Raw genomic sequence first — 27,110 nt, forward strand, 5'->3', positions numbered from 1 at the left:
TCATCTGCGCCGTTGCCCAGTCCAGGCACGGCGTCCAGTCCCGCTCCATGGCAGGAGCCTTCCTCTGCGCCGTTGCCCAGTCCAGGCACGGCGTCCAGTCCTGCTCCAAGACAGGAGCCTTCCTCTGCGCCATTGCCCAGTCCAGGCACGGAGTCCAGTCCTGCTCCAAGACAGGAGCCTTCCTCTGCGCCGTTGCCCAGTCCAGGCACGGAGTCCAGTCCCACTCCATGGCAGGAGCCTTCATCTGCGCCGTTGCCCAGTCCAGGCACGGCGTCCAGTCCCGCTCCAAGGCAGGAGCCTTCCTCTGCGCCGTTGCCCATTCCAGGCACTGTTCCAGTCCCGCTCCCAGTTGCCCAGTCCAGGCACGGCGTCCAGTCCCGCTCCATGGCAGGAGCCTTCCTCTTCGCCGTTGAACAGTCCAGGCACGGCGTCCAGTCCCGCTCCATGGCAGGAGCCTTCCTCTGCGCCGTTGCCCAGTCCAGGCACGGAGTCCAGTCCCGCTCCATGGCAGGAGCCTTCTCTGCGCGTTGCCCAGTCCAGGCACGGCGTCCAGTCCTGCTCCAAGGCAGGATCTGCGCCGTTGCCCAGTCCAGGCACGGAGTCCAGTCCTGCTCCAAGGCAGGAGCCTTCCTCTGCGCCGTTGCCCAGTCCAGGCACGGCGTCCAGTCCCGCTCCATGGCAGGAGCCTTCATCTGCGCCGTTGCCCAGTCCAGGCACGGAGTCCAGTCCTGCTCCATGGCAGGAGCCTTCCTCTGAGCCGTTGCCCAGTCCAGGCACGGCGTCCAGTCCCGCTCCATGGCAGGAGCCTTCCTCTGCGCCGTTGAACAGTCCAGGCACGGCGTCCAGTCCCGCTCCATGGCAGGAGCCTTCCTCTGCGCCGTTGCCCAGTCCAGGCACAGAGTCCAGTCCCGCTCCATGGCAGGAGCCTTCCTCTGCGCCGTTGCCCAGTCCAGGCACGGCGTCCAGTCCTGCTCCAAGGCAGGAGCCTTCCTCTGCGCCGTTGCCCAGTCCAGGCACGGAGTCCAGTCCCGCTCCATGGCAGGAGCCTTCCTCTGCGCCGTTGAACAGTCCAGGCACAGAGTCCAGTCCCGCTCCATGGCTGGAGTCTTCATCTGCGCCGTTGCCCAGTCCAGGCACGGTGTCCAGTCCCGCTCCATGGCAGGAGCCTTCATCTGCGCCGTTGCCCAGTCCAGGCACAGAGTCCAGTCCCGCTCCATGGCAGGAGCCTTCATCTGCGCCATTGCCCAGTCCAGGCACAGAGTCCAGTCCCGCTCCATGGCAGGATCCTTCCTCTGCGACATTGCCCAGTCCAGGCACGGAGTCCAGTCCTGCTCCAAGGCAGGAGCCTTCCTCTGCGCCGTTGCCCAGTCCAGGCACGGCGTCCAGTCCCGCTCCATGGCAGGAGCCTTCATCTGCGCCGTTGCCCAGTCCAGGCACAGAGTCCAGTCCCGCTCCATGGCCGGAGTCTTCATCTGCACCGTTGCCCAGTCCAGGCACGGCGTCCAGTCCCGCTCCATGGCAGGAGCCTTCATCTGCGCCGTTGCCCAGTCCAGGCACAGAGTCCAGTCCCGCTCCATGGCAGGAGTCTTCATCTGCGCCGTTGCCCAGTCCAGGCACAGAGTCCAGTCCCGCTCCATGGCATGAGCCTTCCTCTGCGCCGTAGCCCAGTCCAGGCACGGCGTCCAGTCCTGCTCCAAGGCAGGAGCCTTCATCTGCGCCGTTGCCCATTCCAGGCACGGAGTCCAGTCCTGCTCCAAGACAGGAGCCTTCCTCTGCGCCGTTGAACAGTCCAGGCACGGAGTCCAGTTCCGCTCCAAGGCAGGAGCCTTCCTCTGCGCCGTTGCCCAGTCCAGGCACAGAGTCCAGTCCCGCTCCATGGCAGGAGCCTTCCTCTGCGCCGTTGCCCAGTCCAGGCACGGCGTCCAGTCCCGCTCCATGGCAGGAGCCTTCCTCTGCGCCGTTGCCCAGTCCAGGCACGGCGTCCAGTCCTGCTCCAAGGCAGGAGCCTTCCTCTGCGCCGTTGAACAGTCCAGGCACGGCGTCCAGTCCCGCTCCATGTCAGGAGCCTTCATCTGCGCCGTTGCCCAGTCCAGGCACGGCGTCCAGTCCTGCTCCAAGGCAGGAGCCTTCCTGCGCCGTTGCCCAGTCCAGGCACGGCGTCCAGTCCCGCTCCATGTCAGGAGCCTTCATCTGCGCCGTTGCCCAGTCCAGGCACGGCGTCCAGTCCCGCTCCATGGCAGGAGCCTTCCTCTGCGCCGTTGCCCAGTCCAGGCACGGCGTCCAGTCCTGCTCCAAGACAGGAGCCTTCCTCTGCGCCATTGCCCAGTCCAGGCACGGAGTCCAGTCCTGCTCCAAGACAGGAGCCTTCCTCTGCGCCGTTGCCCAGTCCAGGCACGGAGTCCAGTCCCACTCCATGGCAGGAGCCTTCATCTGCGCCGTTGCCCAGTCCAGGCACGGCGTCCAGTCCCGCTCCAAGGCAGGAGCCTTCCTCTGCGCCGTTGCCCATTCCAGGCACTGTTCCAGTCCCGCTCCATGGCAGGAGCCTTCCTCTGCGCCGTTGCCCAGTCCAGGCACGGCGTCCAGTCCCGCTCCATGGCAGGAGCCTTCCTCTTCGCCGTTGAACAGTCCAGGCACGGCGTCCAGTCCCGCTCCATGGCAGGAGCCTTCCTCTGCGCCGTTGCCCAGTCCAGGCACGGAGTCCAGTCCCGCTCCATGGCAGGAGCCTTCCTCTGCGCCGTTGCCCAGTCCAGGCACGGCGTCCAGTCCTGCTCCAAGGCAGGAGCCTTCCTCTCGTTGAACAGTCCAGGCATGGCGTCCAGTCCCGCTCCATGTCAGGAGCCTTCATCTGCGCCGTTGCCCAGTCCAGGCACGGCGTCCAGTCCTGCTCCAAGGCAGGAGCCTTCCTCTGCGCCGTTGCCCAGTCCAGGCACGGCGTCCAGTCCCGCTCCATGTCAGGAGCCTTCATCTGCGCCGTTGCCCAGTCCAGGCACGGCGTCCAGTCCCGCTCCATGGCAGGAGCCTTCCTCTGCGCCGTTGCCCAGTCCAGGCACGGCGTCCAGTCCTGCTCCAAGACAGGAGCCTTCCTCTGCGCCATTGCCCAGTCCAGGCACCGAGTCCAGTCCTGCTCCAAGACAGGAGCCTTCCTCTGCGCCGTTGCCCAGTCCAGGCACGGCGTCCAGTCCCACTCCATGGCAGGAGCCTTCATCTGCGCCGTTGCCCAGTCCAGGCACGGCGTCCAGTCCCGCTCAAGGCAGGAGGCCCATTCCAGGCACTGTTCCAGTCCCGCTCCATGGCAGGAGCCTTCCTCTGCGCCGTTGCCCAGTCCAGGCACGGCGTCCAGTCCCGCTCCATGGCAGGAGCCTTCCTCTTCGCCGTTGAACAGTCCAGGCACGGCGTCCAGTCCCGCTCCATGGCAGGAGCCTTCCTCTGCGCCGTTGCCCAGTCCAGGCACGGAGTCCAGTCCCGCTCCATGGCAGGAGCCTTCCTCTGCGCCGTTGCCCAGTCCAGGCACGGCGTCCAGTCCTGCTCCAAGGCAGGAGCCTTTCTCTGCGCCGTTGCCCAGTCCAGGCACGGAGTCCAGTCCTGCTCCAAGGCAGGAGCCTTCCTCTGCGCCGTTGCCCAGTCCAGGCACGGCGTCCAGTCCCGCTCCATGGCAGGAGCCTTCAGCGCCGTTGCCCAGTCCAGGCACGGAGTCCAGTCCTGCTCCAAGGCAGGAGCCTTCCTCTGAGCCGTTGCCCAGTCCAGGCACGGCGTCCAGTCCCGCTCCATGGCAGGAGCCTTCCTCTGCGCCGTTGAACAGTCCAGGCACGGCGTCCAGTCCCGCTCCATGGCAGGAGCCTTCCTCTGCGCCGTTGCCCAGTCCAGGCACAGAGTCCAGTCCCGCTCCATGGCAGGAGCCTTCCTCTGCGCCGTTGCCCAGTCCAGGCACGGCGTCCAGTCCTGCTCCAAGGCAGGAGCCTTCCTCTGCGCGTTGCCCAGTCCAGGCACGGAGTCCAGCTCCATGGCAGGAGCCTTCCTCTGCGCCGTTGAACAGTCCAGGCACAGAGTCCAGTCCAGGTCTTCATCTGCGCGTCCAGTCCAGGCACGGTGTCCAGTCCCGCTCCATGGCAGGAGCCTTCATCTGCGCCGTTGCCCAGTCCAGGCACAGAGTCCAGTCCCGCTCCATGGCAGGAGCCTTCATCTGCGCCATTGCCCAGTCCAGGCACAGAGTCCAGTCCCGCTCCATGGCAGGATCCTTCCTCTGCGACATTGCCCAGTCCAGGCACGGAGTCCAGTCCTGCTCCAAGGCAGGAGCCTTCCTCTGCGCCGTTGCCCAGTCCAGGCACGGCGTCCAGTCCCGCTCCATGGCAGGAGCCTTCATCTGCGCCGTTGCCCAGTCCAGGCACAGAGTCCAGTCCCGCTCCATGGCAGGAGTCTTCATCTGCGCCGTTGCCCAGTCCAGGCACGGCGTCCAGTCCCGCTCCATGGCAGGAGCCTTCATCTGTGCCGTTGCCAGTCCAGGCACAGAGTCCAGTCCCGCTCCATGGCAGGAGTCTTCATCTGCGCCGTTGCCCAGTCCAGGCACAGAGTCCAGTCCCGCTCCATGGCATGAGCCTTCCTCTGCGCGTAGCCCAGTCCAGGCCCAGTCCAGGCACGCCGTTGCCCATTCCAGTCCAGTCCTGCTCCAAGACAGGAGCCTTCCTCTGCGCCGTTGAACAGTCCAGGCACGGAGTCCAGTCCCGCTCCAAGGCAGGAGCCTTCCTCTGCGCCGTTGCCCAGTCCAGGCACAGAGTCCAGTCCCGCTCCATGGCAGGAGCCTTCCTCTGCGCCGTTGCCCAGTCCAGGCACGGCGTCCAGTCCCGCTCCATGGCAGGAGCCTTCATCTGCGCCGTTGCCCAGTCCAGGCACGGCGTCCAGTCCTGCTCAAGGCAGGAGCCTTCCTCTGCGCCGTTGAACAGTCCAGGCACGGCGTCCAGTCCCGCTCCATGTCAGGAGCCTTCATCTGCGCCGTTGCCCAGTCCAGGCACGGCGTCCAGTCCTGCTCCAAGGCAGGAGCCTTCCTCTGCGCCGTTGCCCAGTCCAGGCACGGCGTCCAGTCCCGCTCCATGTCAGGAGCCTTCATCTGCGCGTTGCCCAGTCCAGGCACGGCGTCCAGCTCCATGGCAGGAGCCTTCCTCTGCGCCGTTGCCCAGTCCAGGCACGGCGTCCAGTCCCGCTCCAAGACAGGAGCCTTCCTCTGCGCCATTGCCCAGTCCAGGCAGGAGCCAGTCCTGCTCCAAGACAGGAGCCTTCCTCTGCGCCGTTGCCCAGTCCAGGCACGGAGTCCAGTCCCACTCCATGGCAGGAGCCTTCATCTGCGCCGTTGCCCAGTCCAGGCACGGCGTCCAGTCCCGCTCCAAGGCAGGAGCCTTCCTCTGCGCCGTTGCCCAGTCCAGGCACTGCGTCCAGTCCCGCTCCATGGCAGGAGCCTTCCTCTGCGCCGTTGCCCAGTCCAGGCACGGAGTCCAGTCCGCTCCATGGCAGGAGCCTTCCTCTTCGCCGTTGAACAGTCCAGGCACGGCGTCCAGTCCCGCTCCATGGCAGGAGCCTTCCTCTGCGCCGTTGCCCAGTCCAGGCACGGAGTCCAGTCCGCTCCATGGCAGGAGCCTTCCTCTGCGCCGTTGCCCAGTCCAGGCACGGCGTCCAGTCCTGCTCCAGGCAGGAGCCTTTCTCTGCGCCGTTGCCCAGTCCAGGCACGGAGTCCAGTCCTGCTCCAAGGCAGGAGCCTTCCTCTGCGCCGTTGCCCAGTCCAGGCACGGCGTCCAGTCCCGCTCCATGGCAGGAGCCTTCATCTGCGCCGTTGCCCAGTCCAGGCACGGAGTCCAGTCCTGCTCCAAGGCAGGAGCCTTCCTCTGCGCCGTTGCCCAGTCCAGGCACGGCGTCCAGTCCCGCTCCATGGCAGGAGCCTTCATCTGCGCCGTTGCCCAGTCCAGGCACAGAGTCCAGTCCCGCTCCATGGCCGGAGTCTTCATCTGCGCCGTTGCCCAGTCCAGGCACGGCGTCCAGTCCCGCTCCATGGCAGGAGCCTTCATCTGCGCCGTTGCCCAGTCCAGGCACAGAGTCCAGTCCCGCTCCATGGCAGGAGCCTTCATCTGCGCCGTTGCCCAGTCCAGGCACAGAGTCCAGTCCCGCTCCATGGCAGGATCCTTCCTCTGCGACATTGCCCAGTCCAGGCACGGCGTCCAGTCCCGCTCCATGGCAGGAGCCTTCCTCTGCGCCGTTGAACAGTCCAGGCACGGAGTCCAGTCCCGCTCCATGGCAGGAGCCTTCCTCTGCGCCGTTGAACAGTCCAGGCACGGCGTCCAGTCCCGCTCCATGTCAGGAGCCTTCATCTGCGCCGTTGCCCAGTCCAGGCACGGCGTCCAGTCCTGCTCCAAGGCAGGAGCCTTTCTCTGCGCCGTTGCCCAGTCCAGGCACGGAGTCCAGTCCTGCTCCAAGGCAGGAGCCTTCCTCTGCGCCGTTGCCCAGTCCAGGCACGGCGTCCAGTCCCGCTCCATGGCAGGAGCCTTCATCTCCGTTCAGTCCAGGCGTCCAGTCCTGCTCCAAGGCAGGAGCCTTCCTCTGCGCCGTTGACCAGGCACGGCGTCCAGTCCCGCTCCATGGCAGGAGCCTTCATCTGCGCCGTTGCCCAGTCCAGGCACAGAGTCCAGTCCCGCTCCATGGCAGGAGTCTTCATCTGCGCCGTTGCCCAGTCCAGGCACGGCGTCCAGGCACGGCGTCCAGTCCCGCTCCATGGCAGGAGCCTTCATCTGCGCCGTTGCCCAGTCCAGGCACGGAGTCCAGTCCCGCTCCATGGCAGGAGCCTTCATCTGCGCCGTTGCCCAGTCCAGGCACAGAGTCCAGTCCATGGCAGGATCCTTCCTCCGACATTGCCCAGTCCAGGCACGGGTCCAGTCCTGCTCCAAGGCAGGAGCCTTCCTCTGCGCCGTTGCCCAGTCCACGCACGGCGTCCAGTCCCGCTCCATGGCAGGAGCCTTCCTCTGCGCCGTTGCCCAGTCCAGGCACGGCGTCCAGACCCGCTCCAAGACAGGAGCCTTCCTCTGCGCCATTGCCCAGTCCAGGCACGGAGTCCAGTCCTGCTCCAAGACAGGAGCCTTCCTCTGCGCCGTTGCCCAGTCCAGGCACGGAGTCCAGTCCCACTCCATGGCAGGAGCCTTCATCTGCGCCGTTGCCCAGTCCAGTCACGGAGTCCAGTCCCGCTCCATGGCAGGAGCCTTCCTCTGCGCCGTTGAACAGTCCAGGCACGGCGTCCAGTCCCGCTCCATGGCAGGAGCCTTCCTCTGCGCCGTTGCCCAGTCCAGGCACGGAGTCCAGTCCCGCTCCATGGCAGGAGCCTTCATCTGCGCCGTTGCCCAGTCCAGGCACGGAGTCCAGTCCCGCTCCATGGCAGGAGCCTTCATCTGCGCCGTTGCCCAGTCCAGGCACGGCGTCCAGTCCCGCTCCATGGCAGGAGCCTTCCTCTGCGCCGTTGCCCAGTCCAGGCACGGCGTCCAGTCCATGGCAGGAGCCTTCCTCTGCGCTCCAGTCCAGGCACGGCGTCCAGTCCCGCTCCATGGCAGGAGCCTTCCTCTTCGCCGTTGAACAGTCCAGGCACGGCGTCCAGTCCCGCTCCATGGCAGGAGCCTTCCTCTGCGCCGTTGCCCAGTCCAGGCACGGAGTCCAGTCCCGCTCCATGGCAGGAGTGCCAGTTGCCCAGTCCAGGCACGGCGTCCAGTCCTGCTCCAAGGCAGGAGCCTTCCTCTGCGCCGTTGCCCAGTCCAGGCACGGAGTCCAGTCCCGCTCCATGGCAGGAGCCTTCCTCTGCGCCGTTGAACAGTCCAGGCACGGCGCCCAGTCCCGCTCCATGTCAGGAGCCTTCATCTGCGCCGTTGCCCAGTCCAGGCACGGCGTCCAGTCCTGCTCCAAGGCAGGAGCCTTTCTCTGCGCCGTTGCCCAGTCCAGGCACGGAGTCCAGTCCTGCTCCAAGGCAGGAGCCTTCCTCTGCGCCGTTGCCCAGTCCAGGCACGGCGTCCAGTCCCGCTCCATGGCAGGAGCCTTCCTCTGCGCGTTGCCCAGTCCAGGCACGGCGTCCAGTCCTGCTCCAAGACAGGAGCCTTCCTCTGCGCCATTGCCCAGTCCAGGCACGGAGTCCAGTCCTGCTCCAAGACAGGAGCCTTCCTCTGCGCCGTTGCCCAGTCCAGGCACGGAGTCCAGTCCCACTCCATGGCAGGAGCCTTCATCTGCGCGCTGCCCAGTCCAGTCACGGAGTCCAGTCCCGCTCCATGGCAGGAGCCTTCCTCTGCGCCGTTGAACAGTCCAGGCACGGCGTCCAGTCCCGCTCCATGGCAGGAGCCTTCCTCTGCGCCGTTGCCCAGTCCAGGCACGGAGTCCAGTCCATGGCAGGAGCCTTCATCTGCGCCTGCCCAGTCCAGGCACGGAGTCCAGTCCCGCTCCATGGCAGGAGCCTTCATCTGCGCCGTTGCCCAGTCCAGGCACGGCGTCCAGTCCCGTCCAGGCAGGACTGCGCGTTGCCCAGTCCAGGCACGGCGTCCAGTCCCGCTCCATGGCAGGAGCCTTCCTCTGCGCCGTTGCCCAGTCCAGGCACGGCGTCCAGTCCCGCTCCATGGCAGGAGCCTTCCTCTTCGCCGTTGAACAGTCCAGGCACGGCGTCCAGTCCCGCTCCATGGCAGGAGCCTTCCTCTGCGACATTGCCCAGTCCAGGCACGGAGTCCAGTCCCGCTCCAAGGCAGGAGCCTTCCTCTGCGCCGTTGCCCAGTCCTCGCACGGCGTCCAGTCCCGCTCCATGGCAGGAGCCTTCCTCTGCGCCGTTGCCCAGTCCAGGCACGGCGTCCAGACCCGCTCCAAGACAGGAGCCTTCCTCTGCGCCATTGCCCAGTCCAGGCACGGAGTCCAGTCCTGCTCCAAGACAGTCCTGCGCTCCAGTCCAGGCACGGGTCCAGTCCCACTCCATGGCAGGAGCCTTCATCTGCGCCGTTGCCCAGTCCAGGCACGGAGTCCAGTCCCGCTCCATGGCAGGAGCCTTCCTCTGCGCAGGAACAGTCCAGGCACGGCGTCCAGTCCCGCTCCATGGCAGGAGCCTTCCTCTGCGCCGTTGCCCAGTCCAGGCACGGAGTCCAGTCCCGCTCCATGGCAGGAGCCTTCATCTGCGCCGTTGCCCAGTCCAGGCACGGCGTCCAGTCCCGCTCCAAGGCAGGAGCCTTCCTCTGCGCCGTTGCCCAGTCCAGGCACGGCGTCCAGTCCCGCTCCATGGCAGGAGCCTTCCTCTGCGCCGTTGCCCAGTCCAGGCACGGCGTCCAGTCCCGCTCCATGGCAGGAGCCTTCCTCTTCGCCGTTGAACAGTCCAGGCACGGCGTCCAGTCCCGCTCCATGGCAGGAGCCTTCCTCTGCGCCGTTGCCCAGTCCAGGCACGGAGTCCAGTCCCGCTCCATGGCAGGAGCCTTCCTCTGCGCCGTTGCCCAGTCCAGGCACGGCGTCCAGTCCTGCTCCAAGGCAGGAGCCTTCCTCTGCGCCGTTGCCCAGTCCAGGCACGGAGTCCAGTCCCGCTCCATGGCAGGAGCCTTCCTCTGCGCCGTTGAACAGTCCAGGCACGGCGTCCAGTCCCGCTCCATGTCAGGAGCCTTCATCTGCGCCGTTGCCCAGTCCAGGCACGGCGTCCAGTCCTGCTCCAAGGCAGGAGCCTTTCTCTGCGCCGTTGCCCAGTCCAGGCACGGAGTCCAGTCCTGCTCCAAGGCAGGAGCCTTCCTCTGCGCCGTTGCCCAGTCCAGGCACGGCGTCCAGTCCCGCTCCATGGCAGGAGCCTTCCTCTGCGCCGTTGCCCAGTCCAGGCACGGCGTCCAGTCCTGCTCCAAGACAGGAGCCTTCCTCTGCGCCATTGCCCAGTCCAGGCACGGAGTCCAGTCCTGCTCCAAGACAGGAGCCTTCCTCTGCGCCGTTGCCCAGTCCAGGCACGGAGTCCAGTCCCACTCCATGGCAGGAGCCTTCATCTGCGCCGTTGCCCAGTCCAGTCACGGAGTCCAGTCCCGCTCCATGGCAGGAGCCTTCCTCTGCGCCGTTGAACAGTCCAGGCACGGCGTCCAGTCCCGCTCCATGGCAGGAGCCTTCCTCTGCGCCGTTGCCCAGTCCAGGCACGGAGTCCAGTCCCGCTCCATGGCAGGAGCCTTCATCTGCGCCGTTGCCCAGTCCAGGCACGGCGTCCAGTCCCGCTCCAAGGCAGGAGCCTTCATCTGCGCCGTTGCCCAGTCCAGGCACGGCGTCCAGTCCCGCTCCATGGCAGGAGCCTTCCTCTGCGCCTTGCCCAGTCGTCCAGTCCCGCTCCATGGCAGGAGCCTTCCTCTTCGCCGTTGAACAGTCCAGGCACGGCGTCCAGTCCCGCTCCATGGCAGGAGCCTTCCTCTGCGCCGTTGCCCAGTCCAGGCACGGAGTCCAGTCCCGCTCCATGGCAGGAGCCTTCCTCTGCGCCGTTGCCCAGTCCAGGCACGGCGTCCAGTCCTGCTCCAAGGCAGGAGCCTTCCTCTGCGCCGTTGCCCAGTCCAGGCACGGAGTCCAGTCCCGCTCCATGGCAGGAGCCTTCCTCTGCGCCGTTGAACAGTCCAGGCACGGCGTCCAGTCCCGCTCCATGTCAGGAGCCTTCATCTGCGCCGTTGCCCAGTCCAGGCACGGCGTCCAGTCCTGCTCCAAGGCAGGAGCCTTCTCTGCGCCGTTGCCCAGTCCAGGCACGGAGTCCAGTCCTGCTCCAAGGCAGGAGCCTTCCTCTGCGCCGTTGCCCAGTCCAGGCACGGCGTCCAGTCCCGCTCCATGGCAGGAGCCTTCCTCTTCGCCGTTGAACAGTCCAGGCACGGCGTCCAGTCCCGCTCCATGGCAGGAGCCTTCCTCTGCGCCGTTGCCCAGTCCAGGCACGGAGTCCAGTCCCGCTCCATGGCAGGAGCCTTCCTCTGCCTTGCCCAGTCCAGGCACGGCGTCCAGTCCTGCTCCAAGGCAGGAGCCTTCCTCTGCGCCGTTGCCCAGTCCAGGCACGGAGTCCAGTCCCGCTCCATGGCAGGAGCCTTCCTCTGCGCCGTTGCCCAGTCCAGGCACGGCGTCCAGTCCCGCTCCATGGCAGGAGCCTTCATCTGCGCCGTTGCCCAGTCCAGGCACGGCGTCCAGTCCTGCTCCAAGGCAGGAGCCTTCTCTCTGCGCCGTTGCCCAGTCCAGGCACGGAGTCCAGTCCTGCTCCAAGGCAGGAGCCTTCCTCTGCGCCGTTGCCCAGTCCAGGCACGGCGTCCAGTCCCGCTCCATGGCAGGAGCCTTCATCTGCGCCGTTGCCCAGTCCAGGCACGGAGTCCAGTCCTGCTCCATGGCAGGAGCCTTCCTCTGCGCCGTTGACCAGTCCAGGCACGGCGTCCAGTCCCGCTCCATGGCAGGAGCCTTCATCTGCGCCGTTGCCCAGTCCAGGCACAGAGTCCAGTCCCGCTCCATTCTTCATCTGCGCCGTTGCCCAGTCCAGGCACGGCGTCCAGTCCCGCTCCATGGCAGGAGCCTTCATCTGCGCCGTTGCCCAGTCCAGGCACAGAGTCCAGTCCTGCTCCATGGCAGGAGCCTTCCTCTGCGCCGTTGCCCAGTCCAGGCACGGCGTCCAGTCCCGCTCCATGGCAGGAGCCTTCCTCTGCGCCGTTGAACAGTCCAGGCACGGAGTCCAGTCCCGCTCCATGGCAGGAGCCTTCCTCTGCGCGTTGAACAGTGCGTCCAGTCCCGCTCCATGGCAGGAGCCTTCATCTGCGCCGTTGCCCAGTCCAGGCACGGCGTCCAGTCCTGCTCCAAGGCAGGAGCCTTTCTCTGCGCCGTTGCCCAGTCCAGGCACGGCGTCCAGTCCCGCTCCATGGCAGGAGCCTTCCTCTTCGCCGTTGAACAGTCCAGGCACGGCGTCCAGTCCCGCTCCATGGCAGGAGCCTTCCTCTGCGACATTGCCCAGTCCAGGCACGGAGTCCAGTCCTGCTCCAAGGCAGGAGCCTTCCTCTGCGCCGTTGCCCAGTCCTCGCACGGCGTCCAGTCCCGCTCCATGGCAGGAGCCTTCCTCTGCGCCGTTGCCCAGTCCAGGCACGGCGTCCAAGACAGGAGCCTTCCTCTGCGCCATTGCCCAGTCCAGGCACGGAGTCCAGTCCTGCTCCAAGACAGGAGCCTTCCTCTGCGCCGTTGCCCAGTCCAGGCACGGAGTCCAGTCCCACTCCATGGCAGGAGCCTTCATCTGCGCCGTTGCCCAGTCCAGTCACGGAGTCCAGTCCCGCTCCATGGCAGGAGCCTTCCTCTGCGCCGTTGAACAGTCCAGGCACGGCGTCCAGTCCCGCTCCATGGCAGGAGCCTTCCTCTGCGCCGTTGCCCAGTCCAGGCACGGAGTCCAGTCCCGCTCCATGGCAGGAGCCTTCATCTGCGCCGTTGCCCAGTCCAGGCACGGAGTCCAGTCCCGCTCCATGGCAGGAGCCTTCATCTGCGCCTGCCCAGTCCAGGCACGGCGTCCAGTCCCGCTCCAAGGCAGGAGCCTTCCTCTGCGCCGTTGCCCAGTCCAGGCACGGCGTCCAGTCCGCTCCATGGCAGGAGCCTTCCTCTGCGCCGTTGCCCAGTCCAGGCACGGCGTCCAGTCCGCTCCATGGCAGGAGCCTTCATCTTCGCCGTTGAACAGTCCAGGCACGGCGTCCAGTCCCGCTCCATGGCAGGAGCCTTCCTCTGCGCCGTTGCCCAGTCCAGGCACGGAGTCCAGTCCCGCTCCATGGCAGGAGCCTTCCTCTGCGCCGTTGCCCAGTCCAGGCACGGCGTCCAGTCCTGCTCCATGGCAGGAGCCTTCCTCTGCGCCGTTGCCCAGTCCAGGCACGGAGTCCAGTCCCGCTCCATGGCAGGAGCCTTCCTCTGCGCCGTTGAACAGTCCAGGCACGGCGTCCAGTCCCGCTCCATGTCAGGAGCCTTCATCTGCGCCGTTGCCCAGTCCAGGCACGGCGTCCAGTCCTGCTCCAAGGCAGGAGCCTTTCTCGCGCCGTTGCCCAGTCCAGGCACGGAGTCCAGTGCTCCAAGGCAGGAGCCTTCCTCTGCTCCAGTCCAGGCAGGAGCCTTCCTCTGCGCCGTTGCCCAGTCCAGGCACGGCGTCCAGTCCCGCTCCATGGCAGGAGCCTTCCTCTGCGCCGTTGCCCAGTCCAGGCACGGCGTCCAGTCCCGCTCCATGTCAGGAGCCTTCATCTGCGCCGTTGAACAGTCCAGGCACGGCGTCCAGTCCCGCTCCATGGCAGGAGCCTTCCTCTGCGCGTTGCCCAGTCCAGGCACGGAGTCCAGTCCCGCTCCATGGCAGGAGCCTTCTCTGCGCCATTGCCCAGTCCAGGCACGGCGTCCAGTCCCTGCTCCAAGGCAGGAGCCTTCCTCTGCGCCGTTGCCCAGTCCAGGCACGGAGTCCAGTCCCGCTCCATGGCAGGAGCCTTCCTCTGCGCCGTTGAACAGTCCAGGCACGGCGTCCAGTCCCGCTCCATGTCAGGAGCCTTCATCTGCGCCGTTGCCCAGTCCAGGCACGGCGTCCAGTCCTGCTCCAAGGCAGGAGCCTTTCTCTGCGCCGTTGCCCAGTCCAGGCACGGCGTCCAGTCCCGCTCCATGGCAGGAGCCTTCCTCTGCGCCGTTGCCCAGTCCAGGCACGGCGTCCAGTCCAGCTCCATGGCAGGAGCCTTCCTCTGCGCCGTTGCCCAGTCCAGGCACGGCGTCCAGTCCTGCTCCAAGACAGGAGCCTTCCTCTGCGCCATTGCCCAGTCCAGGCACGGAGTCCAGTCCTGCTCCAAGGCAGGAGCCTTCCTCTGCGCCGTTGCCCAGTCCAGGCACGGAGTCCAGTCCCAGCTCCATGGCAGGAGCCTTCATCTGCGCCGTTGCCCAGTCCAGGCACGGAGTCCAGTCCCGCTCCATGGCAGGAGCCTTCCTCTGCGCCGTTGAACAGTCCAGGCACGGCCCAGTCCCGCTCCATGGCAGGAGCCTTCCTCTGCGCCGTGCCCAGTCCAGGCACGGAGTCCAGTCCCGCTCCATGGCAGGAGCCTTCATCTGCGCCGTTGCCCAGTCCAGGCACGGAGTCCAGTCCCGCTCCATGGCAGGAGCCTTCATCTGCGCCGTTGCCCAGTCCAGGCACGGCGTCCAGTCCCGCTCCAAGGCAGGAGCCTTCCTCTGCGCCGTTGCCCAGTCCAGGCACGGCGTCCAGTCCCGCTCCATGGCAGGAGCCTTCCTCTGCGCCGTTGCCCAGTCCAGGCACGGCGTCCAGTCCCGCTCCATGGCAGGAGCCTTCCGTTCTCCAGGCACGCCGTTGCCCAGTCCAGGCACGGAGTCCAGTCCCGCTCCATGGCAGGAGCCTTCCTCTGCGCCGTTGCCCAGTCCAGGCACGGCGTCCAGTCCCAGGAGCCTTCCTGCCCTGCCCAGTCCAGGCACGGAGTCCAGTCCCCTTCCTTCCTCTGCGCCGTTGAACAGTCCAGGCACGGCGTCCAGTCCCGCTCCATGTCAGGAGCCTTCATCTGCGCCGTTGCCCAGTCCAGGCACGGCGTCCAGTCCTGCTCCAAGGCAGGAGCCTTTCTCTGCGCCGTTGCCCAGTCCAGGCACGGAGTCCAGTCCTGCTCCAAGGCAGGAGCCTTCCTCTGCGCCGTTGCCCAGTCCAGGCACGGCGTCCAGTCCCGCTCCATGGCAGGAGCCTTCATCTGCGCCGTTGCCCAGTCCAGGCACGGAGTCCAGTCCTGCTCCAAGGCAGGAGCCTTCCTCTGCGCGTTGCCCAGTCCAGGCACGGCGTCCAGTCCCGCTCCATGGCAGGAGCCTTCATCTGCGCCGTTGCCCAGTCCAGGCACAGAGTCCAGTCCCGCTCCATGGCCGGAGTCTTCATCTGCGCCGTTGCCCAGTCCAGGCACGGCGTCAGTCCGCTCCATGGCAGGAGCCTTCATCTGCGCCGTTGCCCAGTCCAGGCACAGAGTCCAGTCCTGCTCCATGGCAGGAGCCTTCCTCTGCGCCGTTGCCCAGTCCAGGCACGGCGTCCAGTCCCGCTCCATGGCAGGAGCCTTCCTCTGCGCCGTTGACCAGTCCAGGCACGGAGTCCAGTCCCGCTCCATGGCAGGAGCCTTCCTCTGCGCCGTTGAACAGTCCAGGCACGGCGTCCAGTCCCGCTCCATGTCAGGAGCCTTCATCCGCTGCCCAGTCCAGGCACGGCGTCCAGTCCTTTCTCTGCGCCGTTGCCCAGTCCAGGCACGGAGTCCAGTCCTGCTCCAAGGCAGGAGCCTGCCTCTGCGCCGTTGCCCAGTCCAGGCACGGCGTCCAGTCCCGCTCCATGGCAGGAGCCTTCATCTGCGCCGTTGCCCAGTCCAGGCACAGAGTCCAGTCCCGCTCCATGGCAGGAGCCTTCATCTGCGCCGTTGCCCAGTCCAGGCACAGAGTCCAGTCCCGCTCCATGGCAGGAGCCTTCCTCTGCGACATTGCCCAGTCCAGGCACGGAGTCCAGTCCTGCTCCAAGGCAGGAGCCTTCCTCTGCGCCGTTGCCCAGTCCAGGCACGGCGTCCAGTCCCGCTCCATGGCAGGAGCCTTCATCTGCGCCGTTGCCCAGTCCAGGCACAGAGTCCAGTCCCGCTCCATCCATGCCCAGTCCAGGCACGGCGTCCAGTCCCCTCCTGGCAGGAGCCTTCATCTGCGCCGTTGCCCAGTCCAGGCACGGCGTCCAGTCCTGCTCCATGGCAGGAGCCTTTCTCTGCGCCGTTGCCCAGTCCAGGCACGGCGTCCAGTCCCGCTCCAAGGCAGGAGCCTTCCTCTGCGCCGTTGCCCAGTCCAGGCACGGCGTCCAGTCCCGCTCCATGGCAGGAGCCTTCATCTGCGCCGTTGCCCAGTCCAGGCACAGAGTCCAGTCCCGCTCCATGGCAGGAGCCTTCATCTGCGCCGTTGCCCAGTCCAGGCACAGAGTCCAGTCCCGCTCCATGGCAGGATCCTTCCTCTGCGACATTGCCCAGTCCAGGCACGGAGTCCAGTCCTGCTCCAAGGCAGGAGCCTTCCTCTGCGCCGTTGCCCAGTCCAGGCACGGCGTCCAGTCCCGCTCCATGGCAGGAGCCTTCATCTGCGCCGTTGCCCAGTCCAGGCACAGAGTCCAGTCCCGCTCCATGGCAGGAGTCTTCATCTGCGCCGTTGCCCAGTCCAGGCACGGCGTCCAGCTCCATGGCAGGAGCCTTCATCTGCGCCGTTGCCCAGTCCAGGCACAGTCCAGTCCCGCTCCATGGCAGGAGCCTTCATCTGCGCCGTTGCCCAGTCCAGGCACGGCGTCCAGTCCCGCTCCAAGGCAGGAGCCTTCCTCTGCGCCGTTGCCCAGTCCAGGCACGGCGTCCAGTCCCGCTCCATGGCAGGAGCCTTCCTCTGCGCCGTTGCCCAGTCCAGGCACGGCGTCCAGTCCCGCTCCATGGCAGGAGCCTTCCTCTTCGCCGTTGCCCAGTCCAGGCACGGCGTCCAGTCCCGCTCCATGGCAGGAGCCTTCCTCTGCGCCGTTGCCCAGTCCAGGCACGGAGTCCAGTCCCGCTCCATGGCAGGAGCCTTCCTCTGCGCCGTTGCCCAGTCCAGGCACGGCGTCCAGTCCTGCTCCAAGGCAGGAGCCTTCATCTGCGCCGTTGCCCAGTCCAGGCACGGAGTCCAGTCCCGCTCCATGGCAGGAGCCTTCCTCTGCGCCGTTGCCCAGTCCAGGCACGGCGTCCAGTCCCGCTCCATGTCAGGAGCCTTCATCTGCGCCGTTGCCCAGTCCAGGCACGGCGTCCAGTCCCGCTCCATGGCAGGAGCCTTCTCTGCGCCGTTGCCCAGTCCAGGCACGGAGTCCAGTCCTGCTCCAAGGCAGGAGCCTTCCTCTGCGCCGTTGCCCAGTCCAGGCACGGCGTCCAGTCCCGCTCCATGGCAGGAGCCTTCATCTGCGCCGTTGCCCAGTCCAGGCACGGAGTCCAGTCCTGCTCCAAGGCAGGAGCCTTCCTCTGCGCCGTTGACCAGTCCAGGCACGGCGTCCAGTCCCGCTCCATGGCAGGAGCCTTCATCTGCGCCGTTGCCCAGTCCAGGCACAGAGTCCAGTCCCGCTCCAAGGCCGGAGCCGTCATCTGCGCCGTTGCCCAGTCCAGGCACGGCGTCGAGGCCCGCTCCATGGCAGGAGCCTTCATCTGCGCCGTTGCCCAGTCCAGGCACAGAGTCCAGTCCCGCTCCATGGCAGGAGCCTTCATCTGCGCCGTTGCCCAGTCCAGGCACAGAGTCCAGTCCCGCTCCATGGCAGGATCCTTCCTCTGCGCCGTTGCCCAGTCCAGGCACGGCGTCCAGTCCCGCTCCATGGCAGGAGCCTTCCTCTGCGCCGTTGCCCAGTCCAGGCACGGAGTCCAGTCCCGCTCCATGGCAGGAGCCTTCCTCTGCGCCGTTGAACCGTCCAGGCACGGCGTCCAGTCCCGCTCCATGTCAGGAGCCTTCATCTGCGCCGTTGCCCAGTCCAGGCACGGCTCCAGTCCTGCTCCAAGGCAGGAGCCTTCTCTGCGCCGTTGCCCAGTCCAGGCACGGAGTCCAGTCCTGCTCCAAGGCAGGAGCCTTCCTCTGCGCCGTTGCCCAGTCCAGGCACGGCGTCCAGTCCCGCTCCATGGCAGGAGCCTTCATCTGCGCCGTTGCCCAGTCCAGGCACGGAGTCCAGTCCTGCTCCATGGCAGGAGCCTTCCTCTGCGCCGTTGCCCAGTCCAGGCACGGCGTCCAGTCCCGCTCCATGGCAGGAGCCTTCATCTGCGCCGTTGCCCAGTCCAGGCACAGAGTCCAGTCCCGCTCCATGGCCGGAGTCTTCATCTGCGCCGTTGCCCAGTCCAGGCACGGCGTCCAGTCCCGCTCCATGGCAGGAGCCTTCATCTGCGCCGTTGCCCAGTCCAGGCACAGAGTCCAGTCCCGCTCCATGGCAGGAGTCCCTGCGACATTCCATCCAGGCAGGTCCAGTCCTGCTCCATCTGCGCCGTTGCCCAGTCCAGGCACGGCGTCCAGTCCCGCTCCATGGCAGGAGCCTTCATCTGCGCCGTTGCCCAGTCCAGGCACAGAGTCCAGTCCCGCTCCATGGCCGGAGTCTTCATCTGCGCCGTTGCCCAGTCCAGGCACGGCGTCCAGTCCCGCTCCATGGCAGGAGCCTTCATCTGCGCCGTTGCCTAGTCCAGGCACAGAGTCCAGTCCCGCTCCATGGCAGGAGCCTTCATCTGCGCGTTGCCCAGTCCAGGCACAGAGTCCAGTCCCGCTCCATGGCAGGAGCCTTCCTCTGCGCCGTTGCCCAGTCCAGGCACGGCGTCCAGTCCCGCTCCATGGCAGGAGCCTTCATCTGCGCCGTTGCCCAGTCCAGGCACAGAGTCCAGTCCCGCTCCATGGCCGGAGTCTTCATCTGCGCCGTTGCCCAGTCCAGGCACGGCGTCCAGTCCCGCTCCATGGCAGGAGCCTTCATCTGCGCCGTTGCCTAGTCCAGGCACAGAGTCCAGTCCCGCTCCATGGCAGGAGCCTTCATCTGCGCCGTTGCCCAGTCCAGGCACGGAGTCCAGTCCTGCTCCAAGGCAGGAGCCTTCCTCTGCGCCGTTGCCCAGTCCAGGCACGGAGTCCAGTCCCGCTCCATGGCAGGAGCCTTCATCTGCGCCGTTGCCCAGTCCAGGCACAGAGTCCAGTCCCGCTCCATGTCAGGAGTCTTCATCTGCGCCGTTGCCCAGTCCAGGCACGGCGTCCAGTCCCGCTCCATGGCAGGAGCCTTCATCTGCGCCGTTGCCCAGTCCAGGCACAGAGTCCAGTCCCGCTCCATGGCAGGAGCCTTCATCTGCGCCGTTGCCCAGTCCAGGCACAGAGTCCAGTCCCGCTCCATGGCATGAGCCTTCTCTGCGCCGTTGCCCAGTCCAGGCACGGCGTCCAGTCCTGCTCCAAGGCAGGAGCCTTCATCTGCGCCGTTGCCCAGTCCAGGCACGGAGTCCAGTCCTGCTCCAAGACAGGAGCCTTCCTCTGCGCCGTTGAACAGTCCAGGCACGGAGTCCAGTCCCGCTCCAAGGCAGGAGCCTTCCTCTGCGCCGTTGCCCAGTCCAGGCACAGAGTCCAGTCCCGCTCCATGGCAGGAGCCTTCCTCTGCGCCGTTGCCCAGTCCAGGCACGGCGTCCAGTCCTGCTCCAAGGCAGGAGCCTTCTCTGCGCCGTTGAACAGTCCAGGCACGGCGTCCAGTCCCGCTCCATGTCAGGAGCCTTCATCTGCGCCGTTGCCCAGTCCAGGCACGGAGTCCAGTCCTGCTCCAAGGCAGGAGCCTTGCTCTGCGCCGTTGCCCAGTCCAGGCACGGCGTCCAGTCCCGCTCCATGTCAGGAGCCTTCATCTGCGCCGTTGCCCAGTCCAGGCACGGCGTCCAGCTCCATGGCAGGAGCCTTCCTCTGCGCCCTTGCCCAGTCCAGGCACGGCGTCCAGTCCTGCTCCAAGACAGGAGCCTTCCTCTGCGCCCTTGCCCAGCCCAGGCACGGCGTCCAGTCCTGCTCCAAGACAGGAGCCTTCCTCTGCGCCATTGCCCAGTCCAGGCACGGAGTCCAGTCCTGCTCCAAGACAGGAGCCTTCCTCTGCGCCGTTGCCCAGTCCAGGCACGGCGTCCAGTCCGCTCCATGGCAGGAGCCTTCATCTGCGCCGTTGCCCAGTCCAGGCACGGAGTCCAGTCCTGCTCCAAGGCAGGAGCCTTCCTCTGCGCCGTTGCCCAGTCCAGGCACGGCGTCCAGGCTCCATGGCAGGAGCCTTCATCTGCGCCGTTGCCCAGTCCAGGCACAGAGTCCAGTCCCGCTCCATGGCCGGAGTCTTCATCTGCGCCGTTGCCCAGTCCAGGCACGGCGTCCAGTCCGCTCCATGGCAGGAGCCTTCATCTGCGCCGTTGCCCAGTCCAGGCACAGAGTCCAGTCCCGCTCCATGGCAGGATCCTTCCTCTGCGACATTGCCCAGTCCAGGCACGGAGTCCAGTCCTGCTCCAAGGCAGGAGCCTTCCTCTGCGCCGTTGCCCAGTCCAGGCACGGCGTCCAGTCCCGCTCCATGGCAGGAGCCTTCATCTGCGCCGTTGCCCAGTCCAGGCACAGAGTCCAGTCCCGCTCCATGGCCGGAGTCTTCATCTGCGCCGTTGCCCAGTCCAGGCACGGCGTCCAGTCCCGCTCCATGGCAGGAGCCTTCATCTGCGCCGTTGCCAAGTCCAGGCACAGAGTCCAGTCCCGCTCCATGGCAGGAGCCTTCATCTGCGCCGTTGCCCAGTCCAGGCACAGAGTCCAGTCCCGCTCCATGGCATGAGCCTTCCTCTGCGCCGTTGCCCAGTCCAGGCACGGCGTCCAGTCCCGCTCCATGGCAGGAGCCTTCATCTGCGCCGTTGCCCAGTCCAGGCACAGAGTCCAGTCCCGCTCCATGGCCGGAGTCTTCATCTGCGCCGTTGCCCAGTCCAGGCACGGCGTCCAGTCCCGCTCCATGGCAGGAGCCTTCATCTGCGCCGTTGCCTAGTCCAGGCACAGAGTCCAGTCCCGCTCCATGGCAGGAGCCTTCATCTGCGCCGTTGCCCAGTCCAGGCACGGAGTCCAGTCCTGCTCCAAGGCAGGAGCCTTCATCTGCGCCGTTGCCCAGTCCAGGCACAGAGTCCAGTCCCGCTCCATGGCCGGAGTCTTCATCTGCGCTGTTGCCCAGTCCAGGCACGGCGTCCAGTCCCGCTCCATGGCAGGAGCCTTCATCTGCGCCGTTGCCTAGTCCAGGCACAGAGTCCAGTCCCGCTCCATGGCAGGAGCCTTCATCTGCGCCGTTGCCCAGTCCAGGCACAGAGTCCAGTCCCGCTCCATGGCATGAGCCTTCCTCTGCGCCCTTGCCCAGCCCAGGCACGGCGTCCAGTCCTGCTCCAAGGCAGGAGCCTTCCTCTGCGCCGTTGCCCAGTCCAGGCACGGCGTCCAGTCCCGCTCCATGGCAGGAGCCTTCATCTGCGCCGTTGCCCAGTCCAGGCACAGAGTCCAGTCCCGCTCCATGGCCGGAGTCTTCATCTGCGCCGTTGCCCAGTCCAGGCACGGCGTCCAGTCCCGCTCCATGGCCGGAGTCTTCATCTGCGCCGTTGCCCAGTCCAGGCACGGCGTCCAGTCCCGCTCCATGGCAGGAGCCTTCATCTGCGCCGTTGTCTAGTCCAGGCACAGAGTCCAGTCCCGCTCCATGGCAGGAGCCTTCATCTGCGCCGTTGCCCAGTCCAGGCACAGAGTCCAGTCCCGCTCCATGGCATGAGCCTTCCTCTGCGCCGTTGCCCAGTCCAGGCACGGCGTCCAGTCCTGCTCCAAGGCAGGAGCCTTCATCTGCGCCGTTGCCCAGTCCAGGCACGGAGTCCAGTCCTGCTCCAAGACAGGAGCCTTCCTCTGCGCCGTTGAACAGTCCAGGCACGGAGTCCAGTCCCGCTCCAAGGCAGGAGCCTTCCTCTGCGCCGTTGCCCAGTCCAGGCACAGAGTCCAGTCCCGCTCCATGGCAGGAGCCTTCCTCTGCGCCGTTGCCCAGTCCAGGCACGGCGTCCAGTCCTGCTCCAAGGCAGGAGCCTTCCTCTGCGCCGTTGAACAGTCCAGGCACGGCGTCCAGTCCCGCTCCATGTCAGGAGCCTTCATCTGCGCCGTTGCCCAGTCCAGGCACGGAGTCCAGTCCTGCTCCAAGGCAGGAGCCTTCCTCTGCGCCGTTGCCCAGTCCAGGCACGGCGTCCAGTCCCGCTCCATGTCAGGAGCCTTCATCTGCGCCGTTGCCTAGTCCAGGCACGGCGTCCAGTCCCGCTCCATGGCAGGAGCCTTCCTCTGCGCCCTTGCCCAGTCCAGGCACGGCGTCCAGTCCTGCTCCAAGACAGGAGCCTTCCTCTGCGCCCTTGCCCAGCCCAGGCACGGCGTCCAGTCCTGCTCCAAGACAGGAGCCTTCCTCTGCGCCATTGCCCAGTCCAGGCACGGAGTCCAGTCCTGCTCCAAGACAGGAGCCTTCCTCTGCGCCGTTGCCCAGTCCAGGCACGGCGTCCAGTCCCGCTCCATGGCAGGAGCCTTCATCTGCGCCGTTGCCCAGTCCAGGCACGGAGTCCAGTCCTGCTCCAAGGCAGGAGCCTTCCTCTGCGCCGTTGACCAGTCCAGGCACGGCGTCCAGACCCGCTCCATGGCAGGAGCCTTCATCTGCGCCGTTGCCCAGTCCAGGCACAGAGTCCAGTCCCGCTCCATGGCCGGAGTCTTCATCTGCGCCGTTGCCCAGTCCAGGCACGGCGTCCAGTCCCGCTCCATGGCAGGAGCCTTCATCTGCGCCGTTGCCCAGTCCAGGCACAGAGTCCAGTCCCGCTCCATGGCAGGATCCTTCCTCTGCGACATTGCCCAGTCCAGGCACGGAGTCCAGTCCTGCTCCAAGGCAGGAGCCTTCCTCTGCGCCGTTGCCCAGTCCAGGCACGGCGTCCAGTCCCGCTCCATGGCAGGAGCCTTCATCTGCGCCGTTGCCCAGTCCAGGCACAGAGTCCAGTCCCGCTCCATGGCCGGAGTCTTCATCTGCGCCGTTGCCCAGTCCAGGCACGGCGTCCAGTCCCGCTCCATGGCAGGAGCCTTCATCTGCGCCGTTGCCCAGTCCAGGCACAGAGTCCAGTCCCGCTCCATGGCAGGAGCCTTCATCTGCGCCGTTGCCCAGTCCAGGCACAGAGTCCAGTCCCGCTCCATGGCAGGAGCCTTCCTCTGCGCCGTTGCCCAGTCCAGGCACGGCGTCCAGTCCCGCTCCATGGCAGGAGCCTTCATCTGCGCCGTTGCCCAGTCCAGGCACAGAGTCCAGTCCCGCTCCATGGCAGGAGTCTTCATCTGCGCCGTTGCCCAGTCCAGGCACGGCGTCCAGTCCCGCTCCATGGCAGGAGCCTTCATCTGCGCCGTTGCCCAGTCCAGGCACAGAGTCCAGTCCCGCTCCATGGCAGGAGCCTTCATCTGCGCCGTTGCCCAGTCCAGGCACGGAGTCCAGTCCTGCTCCATGGCAGGAGCCTTCATCTGCGCCGTTGCCCAGTCCAGGCACAGAGTCCAGTCCCGCTCCATGGCCGGAGTCTTCATCTGCGCTGTTGCCCAGTCCAGGCACGGCGTCCAGTCCCGCTCCATGGCAGGAGCCTTCATCTGCGCCGTTGCCCAGTCCAGGCACAGAGTCCAGTCCCGCTCCATGGCAGGAGCCTTCATCTGCGCCGTTGCCCAGTCCAGGCACAGAGTCCAGTCCCGCTCCATGGCATGAGCCTTCCTCTGCGCCGTTGCCCAGTCCAGGGGCGTCCAGTCCGCTCCATGGCAGGAGCCTTCATCTGCGCCGTTGCCCAGTCCAGGCACGGAGTCCAGTCCCGCTCCATGGCCGGAGTCTTCATCTGCGCCGTTGCCCAGTCCAGGCACGGCGTCCAGTCCCGCTCCATGGCAGGAGCCTTCATCTGCGCCGTTGCCCAGTCCAGGCACAGAGTCCAGTCCCGCTCCATGGCAGGAGCCTTCATCTGCGCCGTTGCCCAGTCCAGGCACGGAGTCCAGTCCTGCTCCAAGGCAGGAGCCTTCCTCTGCGCCGTTGCCCAGTCCAGGCACGGCGTCCAGTCCCGCTCCATGGCAGGAGCCTTCATCTGCGCCGTTGCCCAGTCCAGGCACAGAGTCCAGTCCCGCTCCATGGCCGGAGTCTTCATCTGCGCCGTTGCCCAGTCCAGGCACGGCGTCCAGCTCCATCTTCATCTGCGCCGTTGCCAGTCCAGGCACAGAGTCCAGTCCCGCTCCATGGCAGGAGCCTTCATCTGCGCCGTTGCCCAGTCCAGGCACGGAGTCCAGTCCTGCTCCAAGACAGGAGCCTTCCTCTGCGCCGTTGAACAGTCCAGGCACGGAGTCCAGTCCCGCTCCAAGGCAGGAGCCTTCCTCTGCGCCGTTGCCCAGTCCAGGCACAGAGTCCAGTCCCGCTCCATGGCAGGAGCCTTCCTCTGCGCCGTTGCCCAGTCCAGGCACGGCGTCCAGTCCTGCTCCAAGGCAGGAGCCTTCCTCTGCGCCGTTGAACAGTCCAGGCACGGCGTCCAGTCCCGCTCCATGTCAGGAGCCTTCATCTGCGCCGTTGCCCAGTCCAGGCACGGAGTCCAGTCCTGCTCCAAGGCAGGAGCCTTCCTCTGCGCGTTGCCCAGTCCAGGCACGGCGTCCAGTCCCGCTCCATGTCAGGAGCCTTCATCTGCGCCGTTGCCCAGTCCAGGCACGGCGTCCAGTCCCGCTCCATGGCAGGAGCCTTCCTCTGCGCCCTTGCCCAGTCCAGGCACGGCGTCCAGTCCTGCTCCAAGACAGGAGCCTTCCTCTGCGCCCTTGCCCAGTCCAGGCACGGCGTCCAGTCCTGCTCCAAGACAGGAGCCTTCCTCTGCGCCATTGCCCAGTCCAGGCACGGAGTCCAGTCCTGCTCCAAGACAGGAGCCTTCCTCTGCGCCGTTGCCCAGTCCAGGCACGGAGTCCAGTCCCGCTCCATGGCAGGAGCCTTCATCTGCGCCGTTGCCCAGTCCAGGCACGGAGTCCAGTCCCGCTCCATGGCAGGAGCCTTCCTCTGCGCCGTTGCCCAGTCCAGGCACGGAGTCCAGTCCCGCTCCATGGCAGGAGCCTTCATCTGCGCCGTTGCCCAGTCCAGGCACGGAGTCCAGTCCCGCTCCATGGCAGGAGCCTTCATCTGCGCCGTTGCCCAGTCCAGGCACGGCGTCCAGTCCCGCTCCAAGGCAGGAGCCTTCCTCTGCGCCGTTGCCCAGTCCAGGCACGGCGTCCAGTCCCGCTCCATGGCAGGAGCCTTCTCTGCGCCGTTGCCCAGTCCAGGCACGGCGTCCAGTCCCGCTCCATGGCAGGAGCCTTCCTCTGCGCCGTTGAACAGTCCAGGCACGGCGTCCAGTCCCGCTCCATGGCAGGAGCCTTCCTCTGCGCCGTTGCCCAGTCCAGGCACGGAGTCCAGTCCCGCTCCATGGCAGGAGCCTTCCTCTGCGCCGTTGCCCAGTCCAGGCACGGCATCCAGTCCTGCTCCAAGGCAGGAGCCTTCCTCTGCGCCGTTGCCCAGTCCAGGCACGGAGTCCAGTCCCGCTCCATGGCAGGAGCCTTCCTCTGCGCCGTTGCCCAGTCCAGGCACGGCGTCCAGTCCCGCTCCATGGCAGGAGCCTTCCTCTGCGCCGTTGCCCAGTCCAGGCACGGAGTCCAGTCCCGCTCCATGGCAGGAGCCTTCCTCTGCGCCGTTGCCCAGTCCAGGCACGGCGTCCAGTCCCGCTCCATGGCAGGAGCCTTCATCTGCGCCGTTGCCCAGTCCAGGCACGGCGTCCAGTCCTGCTCCAAGGCAGGAGCCTTTCTCTGCGCCGTTGCCCAGTCCAGGCACGGAGTCCAGTCCTGCTCCAAGGCAGGAGCCTTCCTCCCGTTGCCCAGTCCAGGCACGGCGTCCAGTCCCGCTCCATGGCAGGAGCCTTCATCTGCGCCGTTGCCCAGTCCAGGCACGGAGTCCAGTCCTGCTCCAAGGCAGGAGCCTTCCTCTGCGCCGTTGCCCAGTCCAGGCACGGCGTCCAGTCCCGCTCCATGGCAGGAGCCTTCATCTGCGCCGTTGCCCAGTCCAGGCACAGAGTCCAGTCCCGCTCCATGGCAGGAGTCTTCATCTGCGCCGTTGCCCAGTCCAGGCACGGCGTCCAGTCCCGCTCCATGGCAGGAGCCTTCATCTGCGCCGTTGCCCAGTCCAGGCACAGAGTCCAGTCCCGCTCCATGGCAGGAGCCTTCATCTGCGCCGTTGCCCAGTCCAGGCACAGAGTCCAGTCCCGCTCCATGGCAGGAGTCTTCATCTGCGCCGTTGCCCAGTCCAGGCACGGCGTCCAGTCCCGCTCCATGGCAGGAGCCTTCATCTGCGCCGTTGCCTAGTCCAGGCACAGAGTCCAGTCCCGCTCCATGGCAGGAGCCTTCATCTGCGCCGTTGCCCAGTCCAGGCACTGAGTCCAGTCCCGCTCCATGGCATGAGCCTTCCTCTGCGCCGTTGCCCAGTCCAGGCACAGAGTCCAGTCCTGCTCCAAGACAGGAGCCTTCCTCTGCGCCGTTGCCAAGTCCAGGCACAGAGTCCAGTCCCGCTCCTTGGCAGGAGCCTTCCTCTGCGCCGTTGCCCAGTCCAGGCACGGCGTCCAGTCCTGCTCCAAGGCAGGAGCCTTCCTCTGCGCTGTTGCCCAGTCCAGTCACGGAGTCCAGTCCCGCTCCATGCCAGGAGCCTTCCTCTGCGCCGTTGAAAGGTCCAGGCACGGCGTCCAGTCCCGCTCCATGTCAGGAGCCTTCATCTGTGCCGTTGCCCAGTCCAGGCACGGCGTCCAGTCCTGCTCCAAGGCAGGAGCCTTCATCTGCGCCGTTGCCCAGTCCAGGCACGGCGTCCAGTCCCGCTCCATGTCAGGAGCCTTCATCTGCGCCGTTGCCCAGTCCAGGCACGGAGTCCAGTCCTGCTCCAAGGCAGGAGCCTTCCTCTGCGCCGTTGCCCAGTCCAGGCACGGCGTCCAGTCCCGCTCCATAGCAGGAGCCTTCATCTGCGCCGTTGCCCAGTCCAGGCACGGAGTCCAGTCCTGCTCCAAGGCAGGAGCCTTCCTCTGCGCCGTTGCCCAGTCCAGGCACGGCGTCCAGTCCCGCTCCATGGCAGGAGCCTTCCTCTGCGCCGTTGCCCAGTCCAGGCACGGAGTCCAGTCCCGCTCCATGGCAGGAGCCTTCCTCTGCGCCGTTGCCCAGTCCAGGCACGGCGTCCAGTCCTGCTCCAAGGCAGGAGCCTTCCTCTGCGCCGTTGCCCAGTCCAGGCACGGAGTCCAGTCCCGCTCCATGGCAGGAGCCTTCCTCTGCGCCGTTGAACAGTCCAGGCACGGCGTCCAGTCCCGCTCCATGGCAGGAGCCTTCCTCTGCGCCGTTGAACAGTCCAGGCACGGAGTCCAGTCCTGCTCCATGGCAGGAGCCTTCCTCTGCGCCGTTGCCCAGTCCAGGCACGGCGTCCAGTCCCGCTCCATGGCAGGAGCCTTCCTCTGCGCCGTTGAACAGTCCAGGCACGGAGTCCAGTCCTGCTCCAAGGCAGGAGCCTTCCTCTGCGCCGTTGCCCAGTCCAGGCACGGCGTCCAGTCCCGCTCCATGGCAGGAGCCTT

This window comes from Oncorhynchus masou, chromosome 26, assembly GCF_036934945.1.
Source record: "Oncorhynchus masou masou isolate Uvic2021 chromosome 26, UVic_Omas_1.1, whole genome shotgun sequence".
NCBI lineage: Eukaryota > Metazoa > Chordata > Actinopteri > Salmoniformes > Salmonidae > Oncorhynchus > Oncorhynchus masou.